This window comes from Diceros bicornis, chromosome 2, assembly GCF_020826845.1.
Source record: "Diceros bicornis minor isolate mBicDic1 chromosome 2, mDicBic1.mat.cur, whole genome shotgun sequence".
NCBI lineage: Eukaryota > Metazoa > Chordata > Mammalia > Perissodactyla > Rhinocerotidae > Diceros > Diceros bicornis.
In genome coordinates, this window is record NC_080741.1 from 91698580 (window position 1) to 91714564 (window position 15985).

The 15985-nt window shown below is 56.8% G+C and overlaps 1 protein-coding gene across 1 annotated transcript in view; it reads left to right on the forward strand.

Annotated features, from left to right (window-relative positions):
* The first annotated feature begins 15348 nt into the window (after window positions 1-15348).
* PLXNA1 (plexin A1) overlaps window positions 15349-15985 on the forward strand; it is a 55560-nt gene continuing 54923 nt past the window's right edge. The window contains exon 1 of the mRNA XM_058566809.1: window positions 15349-15488. The gene's annotated coding sequence lies outside the window, so the exon portion shown is untranslated. The remainder of the gene's footprint in view (window positions 15489-15985) is intronic.

Genomic DNA, 15985 nt, shown 5'->3' on the forward strand with positions numbered 1-15985 from the left:
AAGGGAAGAGGTGGGGTCACCCATTGGAATTTGGCACCACAGGGGCCCTGCTCAGGGAGCTGGAGCCACTGAGAGGACACAGCTGCTGCAAAAGGTGGCTGCTTGTGGCTGAGAAGGCAGACGTACTCTGGCCTCTCCCCTCCTCCCACTCTCCCACCTCCATTCCTGCTTCCACAGCTGAACCCAGTGGGAGTCGGAGGGCCGGGCAGCCTGGAGCTGCCGCCTGCTGTGGAGGAGTGGATCTGAGACCCAGAACCACAACCAGGTCCCAGGAAGCACTTACGCGGACCCTCTAAGGTGTGCTGAGTGGGTGTGTGCACACGTGTGCTGTGCGTGGGTGGGTGTGAGTAGTGGGCGCAGATGGCGGGTGTGCACACGTACCTGTGTGCATTCACAGCTTGTATTGGCACGTGATGAACAGCTTGCAGAGAATGGAACCAATCCTCAACCCTAGCCGGCAGTTACCGTGTGCCAGGTACTCTCCCACACCCTTTATAAACACTGACTTGTGTCAAGTCCCACCACCCTCTAGGGTAGTTACTGCCATTATTGCCCCCCTTTACACATGAGGAGACCGTGGTACAGAGAATGTGAGTAACCTGCTCAAGATCACACAGCGCTCAGTGCTGACACTGCACCTCCTGTTGGAGGCCAGGTCCTGGCTGTGTGCTGGGCCAGGCCCAGGGATGGCCAAGGGCTTGACTGCGCCCTGCTCTAGGGGCCCAGCTGAGAGGGCCAGTCCTGCACCGTTTCCCCTCGTCTGGCTTCCTGGATGGGGAGTGTGGCCCTTAGCAGAAGAAATGGCTAGAGTTCATTCCTCCCATCATCATTACCGACCTGGAGAGGCCCCAGTGATGCCAAGGCAGGGTCTGAACCGGCCATCAACACCAACGTGGCCATGAGCCCTGGGGCAGGACCTCCTGTGAGGTGCTGATTCCTCACACTGGGAGAGGCCGGCCCTGTCTCAGCCACACACCACCACCTCATGCCCCCACGACCCTGCCACCCCTGCCGGTGTGAATACGGTGCTGACATCCAAGTCATCGCCGGTGGCTGGGGTGGGGGCGAGAGCAGGGCTTGGAGGCAGTGGACACAGGAGGGGGCAGGATGTCACTGCAGATGTGGGGAGGGCCCTGCGCTGCGGCCACTGCTGGAGAAGGTGACTCACCAAGCCACTCAGGAGCACACGTTTGGTGAAATGCATCAAAAGCCTTTTAGGGGCCGGCCTGGTGGCATAGTGGGTAAGTTCACGCGCTCCACTTCGGCGGCCCCAGGGTTCGCGGGTTTGGATCCTGGGCACAGACCTACTCACCGCTCATCAAGTCCTGCTGTGGCAGCATCCCACATATAAAAAAATAGAGGGAGATGGGCACAGCTGTTAGCTCAGGGCCGATCTTCTTCAGGAAAAAGAGGAGGATTGGCAACAGATGTTGGCTGAGGGCTGATCTTCCTCACCAAAAAAAAAAAGCCTTTTAAAGTATGCAAACTCACAAAAAAATGAAAAAAAAAACAAGCAAACAACCACACACACACATACTCCATCCATGTGTTGTTTACAGGAGACGTCACTTTAATTATGAGGGCATAGGTTGGTTGACAACTAAAGAACACTGAGAGAGCTGCTAGTTGTGTTAGTATCAGACAAGGTGGACCTCAAGACAAGGAGTGCTGTGGGCAGCAAAGGGGACATTTCAGATAATAGCAGGGCGACTTGCAGGAAGACCTAGAAATCCTCAGTACGTGTGCGCCTGACACAGCAAAATGCGTGAGCTGAGATGGCCAGATCCACAGCCGTCGTCAGCGATTGGGGACGTGTGCACCCTCTGCCCGGTGACGGCAGCTCAGTGGCTCTAAGGATCTGTCCTAAGGAACTCAGAGTGTGTGAAGGTGCCGTGTCCTGGGGTGTGGGTCCTGGCCCTCGCTCAGTCTCTGGCGTGCCTGTTCGGCAGCAGGATGCAGAGATTCAGAGTGCAGCCTCGCAGCCAGACAGACTCAGCACCGACTCTGAGCCCCCCGGCAGCAGTTCCTGAGCCTCTGAGTCTCTGTCTCCTCATCTGTGAAAGGGAGACAGTCATAGGCCATCTCTGAGGGGGTTGTGAAGACAGGTGTCCCCACAGTTAGTGCTTAGTAAGCGTGAGTGCAGGGGACCTGCCACCCGATCCCCTGCAGGGCCAGCTGCTGGCAGACAGCCCTCTATGAGTCCTCTCTGTGAAGTGCCTTGGCCGAGGAGCCACCTCAGCAAAGTCGCGCCCTGGCGGACCAGGGCGTGCATCCAATTACTGCTTGATGGGATGGGGTATAAAGACCAGGCTCCTGCACCCCAACCTGGAGCGACCTGGAAGAGTCCCGACCGGAGAGCTGGGCATGGCCTCATGAAACTGCTTGGCAGCCCAGCTTGCTCTGCCCTCTGCTCCCTCCCCTAACCAGTAAGTGTTGACGCCCAGGGCACTCCCTACTGTACGTCCTGCAGCCTCATCTCGGCCTCAGAGCTGGCTTCTCGGGAGCCCAATGAGCTGACATTGCTTTGTTCTCAGATCATAGGTACTGGGAAACAATCGCAGCCACTGGTCCGTGCCCCTGGGCTCCTCGTCCACAGGAAAGCTGATAGTGGAGGGCAGTTGGGACGAGGCCCCCAGGGAGAGGCCCTGGGAGCTCGGGGCCCAGGGTGCCAGGCCTGGGGTCAGGGAGGGCTTCTCTGAGGAGTCAAGGCTGAGCCAGAGTGGGCCAGGGGAAGCGGCTGCTCGTCTGTCATCGTGTTTATAACAATGGCAGCACACTGGGGCCAAGCTCCACATCCACCATGAGGAGAGACAGCCAACAAAACGAGATACGCCCCTGAGATAGCGCCACAGCCACTAACGACGGTGACACCGGGCATGTCTACAACATGGAGCTCCAGCACTCTAAGAAAGAAAGGAGTATATACCATGTGAACCCATTCTCTGGATGAAAAAATACCACCTACACGCAAGAAAAATACACACACACACAAAGAAAAAGACCAGAAGGGTTATATGCCAAAATGTTACAGTGCTTTTCTCCAGGGGATAGGATTATGGGTGTGTTTTCTTTTCTTTTTTTATAATTAACTCTATTTTCTGTTGTTCTAAACTGACCTGAACATTTTTCAGTAGCCCCCAAGCTTGATTCCTCCTGAATACACGTGGCGGGTGCAGCCCTCCACAGCCTGGGCCCTCCCTTCCCGGGGGCTGTCCGGCCCCGTGGTTGAGCCCTTGGCAGAGTCTGGATCTCCTTGAATAGAGGGCCTTTCCCGCCTGCTCCACTGGGGCGGTGAGGGAGATGAAGCCTCCTGAAAAGGTGGCGTTGGGAGAGGGACAAGACAGGGCCAAAGCGTGCAGCATGGAGACCCCAGAGTCTGGGGGAGCACAGTGGCAGGAGGCGTCCCAGCTATTCATCTTCCACACAACAGACATTGGCACCAAATGTGTGCTACGTGCAACTGTCGTTCTAGGTGCTGGAGATACAGCATTGAGCAGAACAGAGGGAAAGCCTGCCCCCTAGGAGCTTGGAGACCCGTGAGGGAGACCGAGAAGATAAAACCAGTGATCTCAGGTGTTGTGAAATGGAGAAACAGGAGAGGGGCCGGGAGCTCCAGGAGTGGGGGTTACTGCTTCCTGTGAGGACAGGACGCACCTGTGCCCCCACTCGCTGGGGGTTCCCACACCCCGACAAGGCAGCTGCCAGCATCTCCCTGGCCTGGTACCAGCACGGCCAAATCCAGATTGCTCTTAAGGAAAAACACTTCCACTTCATACCTGATAACCTGCCTCATTAAATTTAATGGGCTGGTTATTCTCGTTAACTAAACATCAACTAATTATGAAGAACTTATTTCCCGAAGTTTGACTATGGAACAGATAAACCAATTACATGGTTATTCAGCCTCAAAACACATGCAGTAATGAAGTGGGGTACAGACCACAGCAGGGAGGGCTGGAGAGCACCTGGAATTCAGAGAGCCCCCCCTTCCCTTCCAAAGCTCAGTGGGTCTCATGAATGTCAGTGTCCTGGAGAGCTGGAGTCTGGGCAGACGGTAGTCAGACAGGCCCCGTGAGCACCGGTGATAGAACCCTAGCTCAAACCGACGTGAGCAAAAAGAGTGTGTTGGCTCACGCGACTGAAAAGTCCAGAGGAAGCTTCAGGCATAGCTGCGTCTGAGAGCTTAAACACAGTGGTTGGGACCTGGCCTCCATCCTTCTGTCTCTTGGCTCTGTTCTCTGTTGCCTTCCTTCTTGGGCTCTGGGAAGTGCCCCGGCAATTCTCCCCTTATCAACAGTTTCTCTTTCCCTCCAGCTCCAGCTCCATCTCCAGCTCCAGCTTGGGGTTTACGGGCAGATAAGACATTGCTCTAGAGCCGACAAAGTAATATCAGGAACCTCTCAGGGGAGGCCAACAAACATGAAAAAAATGCTGCACATCCTTATGACTCATCAGGGAAAGGCAAAGCAAACCACAGAGAAATACCTCTGCACACCATCCCATGGCAACATTACAAGACAGACAACACCAGGTGCTGGTGAGCATGAGCGTCCACAGGGACCCTCCTCCACCGCTGCGGGGAGTACAGCGTGATTAGACCACTTTGGAAAATGGTTGGGCCGTTTCTTGTAGAGTTCAACAGCCACTCTGACACAGCAAGTTTACTCCTGGGTGGATACCCAAGAGAATGAAAACGTATGTTGCCTAAATGGTATGTAGAGGAATGTTCATACGGCTTTATTCATAACAGCCAAGGAGTTGAAACAACCCAAACGTCCGTGGACACCGGAACCGGTAAATTGTAGTTTATTCATGCAATAAAATACCAGCCAGCAATGGAAAAGAACAAACTAGAACTCGCCACATGACATGGATGAATCTCACGTCTCGAGGAGTGAGAGAAGCCAGGTGGGGAGGAGTCCACGCTTGTATTAGCTTTCTAACAGCTTACCACAAGCCTCGCAGCCTGCGACCACACACCATCTCCCACATGTGCCCGGGTCTGGAGCCCCGGCACAGCCAAGCTGGGCCCCCACTCAGGGTCTCAAGGCTGCAGCCAAGGTGTGGCGGGGCTGGGCTCCTCTCCCAAGCTCACCCGGCTGCCTGTTGGCTACATTCCTTCCCTTGTGGCTGTGGGAGGGAGGCCACCGGCCACCCCCTGCCACGTGACTCTCACAGGCCCTCCTTCAACCAGGTGCTCACTTCCTCAAAGCCAGTAAGGGAATCTCTTATATGACTCATGGAAACCCCAGAGAGATGGCCCTTCACCTTCACCCCATCCTATGGGGTAGAAGCAAGTCACACACTTAAGGGGAGGGCTTGTACAAAAGTGTGACTCACTGGGGGCACCCCGGGTGTGTCTGCCACAGTGCTGGATGATTCCGTTTACGTGATGTTCAAGAGGGAGAGGGAGGTATCTTGAGGTAGCTCTTGTGGAATGATCTCCAAAAATCTGTTGGTAAGAGAAGAGAAAAAAGCAACGGAGGCTCAGAGCAGGGTGTACAGTTTGTATCTTTTGAGAAAACAGAGAGGCGAGAAAATCCATGGGTGTCTGCATTTGCCTGTGACAGTGCCCGATGGCTCTGCCAGGACACAGGGAAACTGGTGACAAGTTTGCTCCCAGGTGGTGAGCTGGGGCCCAGCCGGAGAAAGACAACGGTCCATTGTGTATCCTTTTGTGCACTGCTTCGGGTTTTTTTCACCATGATCATATTTTAATAATTAAAAGGCCTGTTTTAATTGTGGAAAAAACAAGGCCAGACCTCTTGGAGGTAAAGGGTTCTGGAGGTGGCAGCAGCTTACAGTGTGCAGTCGAGAGGTGAGAGGTCAATCCCATGACTCCAGTAGGTCCAGTGAGCTGCTGGGGCAGTTTTGGCCAACAGGTAGGAAGAGCACACCTGAGAACGCACACAGAGGAAGGCAGAGCCAAGAAATAGATACCTGATGACATTATTGAGCCCCTGGATTCAGCCATGCCTGAAGTCAGACATCCTTGGACCTTTCAGAGAAGCAAGTCAGTGAATGTCCCTTTGGATGAAGCAAGCTAGGTTTTTGTCAAGGCTGGTCCTATCCATTGTTTATGTCTGGTGTCCACTCTGATTGGCTGTTAAATATTTTGAATGTCACCCCTGGTGTTTGTCCCTTGCACCACAAAAGCCTTGCCTGCCCTGGAGGGGGTTTACCGTGAGTAGAGCTTGAGTCAGGTGGTGTGTTCAGGTCCCAGCCCCTCACTCACCCCGCTTTGCTGGTACCCAGGATGGTGGACTGCATTGCTGTCCTGGCCACGGCCTTACTCACTGAGGACACAGGGGAGGTGGGCTGGTCTCATCCACTTTTCACACGTTCCCTGCCAGGCACCCTGTGACACCTCTGCTTCTGACCTGGTAGAGACACAGGCCCAGAACGTGGTGACATGGATGCTGAGGTCCAGGACCCATGAGCGCAGGGCTGCTCTGACCAGGCAGGTGGGCGGGTGCTTCAGCATGGCCTTCCCAGAAGAGGAGGAGCCTGTCCTGGGGCTGACTGGGTAAGGTCAGCAAGGTGATCTCATGGGGACAGAGGGAACAAGCCTCCTGTGCAAAGTTCCTGGTAAATTAGGGAAATCACAGATTCCCTATGACGAAGCGTGCGGGAGGCAGGGAGAGGGGGTGGAGGGGCAACGGGCATGGCCTAGGCTGCTGCAGAGGGCTGGCCTGGGGCAGTCAACACAGGGGCTGGGGTACGTTACTGTACTTCTCCGTGCCTCAGTTTCCTCGTCTGTGGAAAGGGGATAGTTGCAGCCCCTCCCTGCCCGGTGGTGTTGAGGTTGAATGAGGAGCCTGGGGGAGAGCTCTCTGCCCGGGCGGCGTCCACAAGTTTTCTCTGGTCCTCACAGCGCCCTGGGGAGGCGGCACCACTTGCCCCATGATCCAGAAAAGACACTGAGGGGCGGGGACGTAGCTGGAGCAGAGCCCAGGAAGGGCTGGGCCCCGTGTCTCTGCCTTCAAAGCCTGTGCTCTTTTGAGCGGACCCCCAGCTGTGATGGGGCCATCCGCCCACAGCAGGGTTTTCCCAGGAGGGCTGACACAGACGGGGACATTGGTAGTTCAAAAAGACTCCCCAGAAATTCCAACTTCCCTTTTCATCTCCACGCCTACCCTTGAACCCAACCACATCCGCAGGGAAGGGGTGCACAGCCACCGAGAGGACCTTTGGAGAGAGCTCTCTGGAGACGGGTCTGGGAGGGCACGGCCGGGAGAGGGCATCTCCCAGCTGGGGCCTCAGACACGGTGGGGCAGAGACCAGCATCCCCAGCTGTGCCCTCCGAACTCCCCACAGAACCATGAGAGATAATAAATGGTTGCTGTTTTAAGCCATTCAATTTTAGGGTGACTTGTTATGAAGCAACAGATAGTGAATACATCCCCCAAACCCTTACAGCCTGTCCACCTGCACTTGTTACAAGAAGGATGAGGTCCCTGGCCTTGGTGACTTCCATTCCAGGGGCCCCGGTAATAAATGACTTAGAGAATATCGCGGGAATTAGTGCTATAATGAACCGAAGGGGGGAATGTGCCTGCGGTGCATCTTATGTCAGGGAATCGGAAGTTTCTCTGAAGAGAGACATGAGCTGTGAGGCCTGGAGAACAAGCAGACGAGGTCGGGAGACCGCGGACGGGGCATCCCCAGGACTCCCGGGTAACCTCTGCTGCATGGGATGCCCTGCTGGCCTGTGAGCTCTCTGGGGGGCCCAGGCAGAACCATCTGCTGTCCAACCTGCCCCAGCCACAGGGGCCACGGGACAGGCTTGGCTTGGAGGGGCAGTGCTGGCAGCAGAGCTGGGCCTGGGGTAAAAGCAACAGCCGAGGTATTTTTTTAAGTTCTTATTTTGAAATAATTATAATCTGTAGTAATGATAGCTTCACAGGAAGTTGGAAAGACAGTACAGAGAGGTTCCCCACACCTTCTCCTAGCCTCCCCAGTGGGCACATCTTACGTAACTATAGAACAATATCTGTCTTTCAAAACCAGGACACTGACATGGATGCAATGTGTGTGTCCAGTTCTGTGTCCTTTATCACACGTGTAGATTCATGTAGCCTTCCCTGTGATCAAGATACAGGACCGTCCCTCCCTTGTGCTGCCCATTACAGCCACATTCCCCTCCACCCACCAACCCTCACCTCTGGCAACCACAAATCTGTTCTCCATTGCTATAATTTTGTCATTTCGAAGATGTTATATAAATGGAATCATACGATTTGCATTTTCTGTAATTATTGCTATGTTAGAGCCTAAGTCTGCCATTTGACTTTTGGTTTTATTTTGTTTTTTCTTTCTGTTTTCATTTTCCTGCCTTCCTGCGGGTTGCTTGAACACATTTTAGAATTCCATTTTGGTTTATCTGTAGTGTTTTTGAGCACATCTGTTTGCACAGATTCGCAATGGTTGCTCTAAGGATTACATTCTACATATGTGCTTGCCTCAGTCTACTGGCTTTTCCCAGTTTGGATGACATGTGGAAATCCATGCTCTGTTTACATCCCTTTACCCTTCCCCATTTATAATGTAACTATCTAAGCTGTCCCCTCTCACTGCTCCGAGACATCAGACAGTGGTACAATTTTTGCTTCAACCATCCCATGTAGTTGAGAAAGCTTTCGAGGACACTCGGCCCGTGGTTCTTTATCCCTCCCTGATGTCCCAAGATCCCTTCTTTGATCATTTTCTTTCTGTTTAGAGAACTGCCTTTAGCCATTCTTCAGGGTAGGTCTGCTGGTGACAAATTCTCTTGTTTTCTCCTTATGTGAGGATGTCTTGTCTTCCCTTGCTTCCTAAAAGGCATTTGCACGAGTTACAGAATTCATGGCTGACAGTTCTTTTCTTTGCAGCACTTAAAATGTCGTTCCACTTCCTCTCGGCGTCCATGGTGTCTGATGAGAAATCTCTGATATTCAAACTGTTTTCCCTCATAGGGAAGGTGTGTTTATCTGTCACTGCTTTCAAGGATTTTTGTCTTCAGTTTTTGAAGTTTGATGATGATATGTCTTGGCACAGATTTCTTTGGGTTTATACCATTTCGGGTTCATTCAGCTCCTTGAATCTGTAGGTTTACGTCTTTTGCCAAATTTGGGAACTTTTCAACCATTATTTCTTTGACAACCTTTCAGTCTCAACCGCTTTGCTCCTCTCCTGCTGCGACTTGGATGACACAATATTAGATCTTTTATACCACACAGCTTCCTGAGGCTTTACTCTTTTCTTCCAGTGTATTCTCTCTCTACTTTTTGGACTGGGTAATTTCTATTGTTCTATCTTCAAGTTCACAGATTCTTTCCTCTTTCTCCTCTATTCTGTTGTGGAGCCATCCATTGTGCTTTTTGTTCTGATTATTGTATTTATAAAATCTAAGATATCCATTTGGTTCTTCTCTGTAACTTTGATTTCCTTGCTGATACTTTGTATATTTTCATGTGCTTCAAGCATGTTCATACTTGCTCACTGAAGCACCTTTTATGATTGCTGCTTTAAAATCTTTGTCAGATAATTCCAACACCCCCGTCACCTCAGTGTTGGCATCTGTTGACTGTGGATTCTCAAGCAAGCTGAGAGTCCCCTGGTGCTTGCTATGACGAGTGACTTTTGATTGGGTCCTGCACATTTGGGATACTGTGTGCTGACACCCTGGGTTGCATCGCAACCTTCAGTTTCATAGCTGGCCTCCTTTGACCCTGCACAGGTGGGCAAAGAGGGCGCTGTCCCATTACCATTGGGTGGGAGGCAGGTCTCACTTCCCCGCTTCAGCCCAGGGGTTTTTAACAAAACAAGAAAACCTAGGCTACTTCCCTGATCCCTGGGGGTCTGATTCTTGGGGCTGTAGGGTGCAAGGGCTACTAGGCCCTACAGAGAGTGTAGCAGGGATGGATTTTCCAGAGGCCACCGCCCTGAAGAGGACTCTCATCCTTGGGATATCATCTGCGACCTGGCTGTGAGCCCCAAGGTGACAAGCACCCACTCTGTGCCTCTTGGGTGTGGTCTGTGCTGTGAGAGCTAGACTGAGCCAGAGATAGATTGCAAACGGGAGGCCTGCTGGCTGGGCTCTTCTCACTGTTGGGTCTTGTCCACTCAACATTGGCCTGAGAGTCTGTCCATGCTTTCCACACACAACAGGTGCCCTCCAGGTCATGGCTGGCTCCAGCCCTCACCAGCTCCTAGATTCAGCCTGTGTCACTATTTACATCCACCTACTTGGCCCCTGAAGTCATCTGAGTTTGCAGCCCCAGGACGAGGTGATGCTGAGCCCCTCCAGTGCTCTTGGAGAGTATCTGTGGAGTGGTGGTGGTGGTGGTGGGAGGGTGGCGGTGCTCTGCTACTGTGCTGTCTGTGCAATGCAGTATTAGCAGTGACCTGGTTGCATCCCAAGGCCAGGGGAGGGCTGGCGATGGACTTGAGCCCAAACTGGTCACACCTGGCACAGAGAATGATGAGAAGCCTGAGGAGGGCTCACAGGTGGAGAGGGGCCTTCCTGGAGGGGGTGGGGGGGGTGGGAGCTTGGGCCTTGAAGGGTGAAAGGTGGAGGTGGGGCACTCCTGGTCAAGGGCACAGCCTGGGGAATGAACTGAGGCTTGAAGGTGTCTTTGGAGCAAAAAACTCTCAGCACGGCAAGGACGCTGGGCACACTGGGAGAGAAGCAACCAGGCAGGTGATGGCCTGCTGACACCCGGGCCCTGAATGCTTTGCCTGTCCTGCATCCAGACCTGCTTGTTTTGATAACAGCACCTGGATTTCCTTTGGGGGAACCACTCCCCAATGCCACCCCCGGCTCTGGAGTCACGTTCTACCCCCTGGCCACGGTGGCCGGTTCAAGGGAGGTACACCGTCCAGCCTGCTTCACTGAGGCTCCATTCTGGGAATTCTCCCAGGGGAAATGCTAAGGGGAAAGAAGTGCCTGGAGCTGCTGAGGCCGCCAAGCACAGGAGGCCCAAGTGGGTGTGAACGAAGCCAGTGACCAGCAGAGCCCACAGATGGGAAGAGAGTGCCAGGGCTGGATGGCCACGTTCTGCCCAAGACCCAGACATGCTCACCTGCTGCTCACGTGAGCCAATACATGCCCCTTGGAGCTTAAGCCCAGTTGATTTCTCTCGCCTGCAACCAACAGCACCTGACTGGTAGGGGCAGGGGGAGAGAGGAGAGTGGACACGGGGTGGGAGGAGGCCGAGGATGGGTCCCAGCAGTCTTCTCCTCAGAATGTCTGTGCATGGGCTGAGCCCCCCTCCTCCTGCTTGGGAGGACCAGGTCAAAGCCATGGGGTGTGGGGATGGCTCTGTGCGCACCCCTCCATTGGCCTCACCTTGTCTCTGGCCCCTGGACAGGCCTCCCCACATCCATGCTGGCCCCCCAACCCCCTCTCCACACAGTGGCCAGAGTGGGCTTCCTAGAATGCAACAGAGACTGTGGCTCACTCCCACATCCACAGTGGCTGCCAGTGGGCTGAGCTGACACACTGCTTCCACGGGGAGGGTGAGGATGAGCCAAGACGCCCCACGGTACTGCATGCTCAGGGCCAGCCCAGGGCAAGTGCCCACCTATGGTCAAGGAAGCCCCAGGGAGCACCTGCTCTGTGCCTGATCCCATCGTGTATGCATGTGTCCATACGCACGTGTGTTCACGTGTGTGTGCATGTGTGTGTGCATGCGTGCACAGACCGTGGGGTGGAGGTGTTCCATGTGTTGAAGGAAGCCCCTGGAGGGTTTGAGCAGGGGACGGTCCTTCCTCTCTCAGATCCCTCTGGGCCACAGGGTGGAGAGCTGAGTGGTGAGGGTCAGGGTGGGAGCTGGTGACCAGGGAGGGTCCCCACATCCTCAGGGAAGGAGGTGACAGGAGTGGGGAGGTGAGAAAAGGAGTTGGAAATATTTGGTTCTGACGTGCGGGTGAGGGACAGATAGGAGTCAGGGCGACCCTGGCTTTGAGCTCAGCAGCCAGCCCCCAGGAAGCTGGGGTGCCTGGGACCCTCTGTGCTTCCCCCAAGCCTCTCTCTCCCTGCAACAGTGGGGGCTGGCCTTGGGGAGGGAAGAATGCACCCTTGAGTTTACTTTTACACAAAGCTCTGAGTCACCAAAATGCAGACGCGGCCCCTGGAGCTGCTAGTGGTGGAAATGTTGGCAGGTACTGGAAGACCCTCCTCCCAAACGCCCCCAACTGGAGCCTGTTCCTAGGAATGGCTCCACACCTGCCGACATCCCCCACGCCCTCTGGAACTGCATCTGCGAAGAGAAGCAAAAACCGCAGAGGAGACCCAGAGGGGAAGAGCCCAAGCAGCCCGCTGACTCACTTCCCCCCTGTGATGTGGGACAGAGTCAGTGAGGACACATGCGCGCGCGCGCACACACACACACCAGCTCCGAGCTAAACTTAGGAGGCTGCCTCTGGACGGACAGAGCTCCAGAGCCTGGAACCCAAGGAACTCCAGAGCACTGGGCTCGGCGTAGCAATAGTCATTTGCCATTTTCTCTCCAGCAAACTGCCGGTCGGGGGCTGCTCCCCATGTTCCTACGGATTGTTGCCTTTTCCTTATTGATTCTGGGAAGTTCCTTCTGTGTCCTGGCTATGCATCTTTCCTCAAGTATACATATGTGTTGCTAATATATTTCCCTAAATCCTGGCTTGTCTTGCTATTCCCTCTTCCATACTTTTAATGAACAAAAATAACCAATTTTAAGGTAGTCAAAGCCATCCATATTTTCCTTTATGTATTTATTTTGACATCTTTTTGAACAAATCCTTTCCTAGCCCACACTCATAAAGATAATCTGCTTTATTGTCTTCTGAAAATCTTGCCGTTTTCTTCATCACGCTCAGGTCTAGGCCCTCCTGGAGCTGATGGTCGTGCAGGATGCGAGCGTTACGTTATCAGACTTCCATCTGGAAAAGACAAAGACCTTGCTGCCGCCAGAAAGGTGACGTGAGCAGGAGGAGGGGGCGCAGCGGGGATGGAGGGAAGCGGTGTCAACGGGGGCATGTACGAGCTCTGGGGGAGGGAAGGGTGTCCAGGAGGACAGTGGGGTGCCTGGTTGGGCAGCTGTGGGACGTAAGGGTGCCAGGTTAACTGCGACCTTGGCCACCACCCAGATCCCAGCGGCCCTCCTGAGCTTGCCCCAGAGACAGCTGGAGATAGGGGGCTGGACCCCAAAGGAGAAGCCCCATCTCTTGGGGACTGTGGAGCACAGAATGAGAAGGGCCTTGAGCGGTGCCTCCCTCAGTGGCCCCAGGGAGGACAGGTGGGCAGAGGAGCAGGCAGAGGTGGGGACAGCCCTGGAGCCCACACAGAGTGGGCAGGGAGGGCATCTTCTCAGCCCCGTGGTGGCGTTCCCCCTCACGCCTCCTCACCAGAGCTCTGCCGGGGGCCACAAGGTCCATCGCACGGATGAGGAAAGTGAGGCTCTGAGAGAGCAGACGGGGCTCGCTGTACTTTAACCAGCCAGGCTCCACACCCAGATGTGTGTGGCTCAGAAGTCCACGAGGAAGGTAGGACGGACCTCGGGTCTTGTTGGCCTGGTGTGTGTGTGCACTGTAGCAGAGTGGCTGAGTTGGAACCACAGACTACACACTGCCAGGGTTAGCCTCCCAGCTCTGCCACCTACCAGCTGGGGAAGTCACTTCCCCTCTCCCACCTCAGTTTACCCAACTGTAAAATGTAGCAGAGCCCTGTGTAGAGTCAGCACCAGATTAGCGCTTATTCAATAAAATAGTAAATAGGACTTTTGAAAAAGATGCTCACTCTCATTCAGGGACATGCAAATTAAAGCCACAATGAAAAGCCAGTGTGTACCACCAGGTTGTCAGGAACTCATGAGTGACAGTGCCACGTGTTGATGAGGGAGGGGCTGCTGGGAGTGCAAACTGGGGCCGTTTCTTGAGAAAACTATTTTTCAGTGTCCACCAAAGCTCAGCGTGCACCTGCCCAGTGATCCTGCAATCCACTACGGGTCTAAGGCAGCCGAGAGCCAGCACGAGGTGTCCATCACAGCTCGAGGCACAGTGGCCCGGACGGGGACACGGCGCCCGGCAGCAGCGGAAGGGACGATCGGCACCACATGTGGGGTCTCTACAAAGCAGAGCGAACAAACTGCCTATGGGCACCGGCCAGGCTGCCGGGGCGGGAAGATTGCATGGCCACAATGTCCCGAGACAAGCACAACAGAGCGCGAGCCACTCCCGGATACACATACACACAGGCGAACCCAAAAGAAAAGCCAGGAGAACCCAAAAGAAAAGCGGCCAAGATTACCTCAGAAACTGGGATGGGGGCTGCGTGAGGAGAGGGAGGGGGACAAGATGGGAGGGACTCCTTGGCTGGGTCTAAGTCCCTTATCCTGGACTGTGGGGGTTTCCTCTTCCGTAGGGATGACAGCCACGTTCTCACAGCAAAACCCCCTCCCGTGGCTCTTGCTGCTCTCCCCCACCCCTCACCCTCCCACCACGAGGTTTTCTGGTCCTTTGGAGTCCGTTACTGTGCGCTCCTGCCGCCTCGCCTCACCGTGGCCTTGTGCCGTGCGCGGGGAGCCCTTCCCATGCCCCACCTTCGGGGTGGCTCTCAACGCGCAGGCCCGCTGTATGGGCACAGTCACAGGGGGACTGCCCTCGCCCTCCGCTGGGCCGTGGGGCCAGGCGCGCTCGGTGGGGCGTCCCCCGCCCCCGGGGCCCCCCGTCCCCGTCCCTGCACTCCTCTGCCCACCCGGCCTCGCTCGGGGGACCCCGGGTCCGCGTCCCGCCACTCCCCCACCTGGGGACTCTGGGGGGAACCTTCCCCCTTAGGCAGCGTCCCCATCATTTAACGCGCCGCAGGGGTGTCGTGCGGGCCAGCTGACAGGGGGCGCCATGGGGCTCACCGCGAGGGGGGCCACCCACCAATAGATGCGGTCCGAGGCCACGGGCCAGGGACCCACGGCCCTGCATGACCCCGGGCATAGCGCTCTCCCTCCTCGGGCCTCAGTTTACCCTGCCTGAATGGAGTTGGCGCTCCTAGCCCGGGCACACAGAGGCCGGGCCCTGCCTCTGGGACGCCGGCACAAGACGACCCAGGGTGGGGACTCCGGGGACGCCCCGCCCGGCCCCCGCACCACCCAGTAAGGCGGGCGCTGCGTCGCCCTTTGAAGGCGGGCGGTGGACCCGGGAGGCGCGCGGCGCGGGGCAGAGCGCCCTCTGGAGGCCGCCGGCGGCCCCGTCCCGTCCGGCCCTGCCCCCGGCCCCGCCCCCGGCCCCGGGCGGCGCATGCGCGCGGCGCGGCGCTCCCCGGGCGGCGAGAGCGAGGCTGGTCCGCATCCGCGCGACGCTCGGCGCCCCATTCATGCTGGGCAGCGGCGGCGCGGCCACGAAGCGGAGCCGGGGCGCGGCGGCCTCGGCCTGGGCGGCTTGCGCGGCTTCGGCGGCCCCGCGGCGGGGCGGGCGGCGGCGGCGCGGGCGGCGGGGCGCGGCGATGGCCGGTGGCGGCGCGCGCCCCGGGGCAGCCCGTGAGTAGGGGCGCAACTTTCCCCGCGGCGGGCCGGGCGGGGGTCGGGGCCGGGCGGGCGGGGGGCGCGCCGGCGGAGGCGCCCTGGGCGGCGCGGGCGGCCTCGGCGGGGCGCGGGGCGTGCGGCGGGCGTGCGGGCAGGGGTGTGCGCGGGGACTGCGGCGCGCGTGTCCGCGGGTCCGCGTGTCCCTGCGGTTCCGGCCCGGCGCCCGCGTGTGTCCGGGCGCGGCCGCGGCGCCGGCGCCGAGCTCGCCGTGTCCACGCCCGGCCGGGTCGGACCGGCCCAGGCCCCGCGCAGCCGGCCCGCCCGCCAACTCCGGGGCAGCGCTCCAGGCGGCGCGGGGGACGGGGGCCGGCGCTGCCCCCTCCTCCGAGGCGGGAGAGAAAGTTTGCGGCGGCCCGGCCGGGAGGGCCCTGCGGGTTCCCAGGCCGAGCCCGGGGCTGGAGCGCAGACCTCCGGCAGGGCCGGGCCGGGCAGGCCGGGGCCGGCTGCACGGC